This window comes from Leuciscus leuciscus (assembly GCF_965113295.1).
Source record: "Leuciscus leuciscus genome assembly, chromosome: 9".
Taxonomy (NCBI): Eukaryota; Metazoa; Chordata; class Actinopteri; order Cypriniformes; family Leuciscidae; genus Leuciscus; species Leuciscus leuciscus.
The window spans coordinates 25,539,805-25,540,961 of NC_138733.1; positions in this window are offsets into that span (position 1 = coordinate 25,539,805).

Below are 1,157 nucleotides of genomic sequence, written 5' to 3' on the forward strand. Positions count from 1 at the left end.
TAATAGCTATGTCATTTAATAGCAGACACTTGTAACTAGTTTGAATCACATTTTGAACATGCTGGCTTAAAAGTACTCCAAGATATAGACAGAAAGGTAAAAAATGTTACAACCATTCCCGGTCTCCCATACATAAAAGAAAAAAATTATTTAAAAAAAATCTCCAAAAAATTGCATTAAAAAACTGAAAAAATTATTAGAAAAATTAAATGATATAAGCTTTCTGGATGAAAAAAAAAAAAAGTAAACTTTTAGGGTTTTGAGTCTTTTTGACCCGTGAGGGAAGGATTTGTTACAGGATGCGGGGGAAGGATGAATGTCAATAATCCTTTATCTGACTGAGTTCTTATGTGCTCTAAATCTCTCACAAATCTTTTGATAATTGAATAATCTTCAGTTTTTACAAAATATTGGTTGTTTTCATGCCTTTTGCAAGACATTGCACCATTTCAGGCTTTTCATCTTTAGAAAGATCTTTCTTCCTCCCCATATTGCATGACAACTGCAGTGATTTGCTTAATAATGTGGAAAACCCTCTTTAGGTTTTCCATTTACCTAAGAAGGCCTGGCAAACTAATTAACAAACCTGTCTGAGATTAATAACAAACAACACTTTCTTTGAAAAACTCAAATCTGAATGTGTATGTACTGAAATCCTACTGATATGTTGCTTGTATAATAATTTGGATAATAAATTATCTAATGATAGATAGATAGATAGATAGATAGATAGATAGATAGATAGATAGATAGATAGATAGATAGATAGATAGATAGATAGATAGATAGATAGATAGATATAGATTTATAATTATAAATTTGGTTTATACTGGTTAATTTGGTTAAAACTGGTCAATATTGTTAATATTATGGTAAGTTGCATGTGAAGCCCAGGGGTAATCATTCTTACCTTTCCGTTTCAAATTAGACAAATCTACGTTTTTATGTAAATGTTATGAAAAGATGAACAGAACAACTGGCTACAGGTTTCATAGTAACTAACCACACAAGATGAGGCTGACGCACAGCAGAGTTCTCTCTCTCTCTCTCTCTCTCTCTCTCTCTCTCTCTCTCTCTCTCTCTCTCTCTCTCTCTCTCTCTCTCTCTCTCTCTCCCTCCCACTGGACAAACTTTTGCCCTGTAAAATGTGTCAGGTT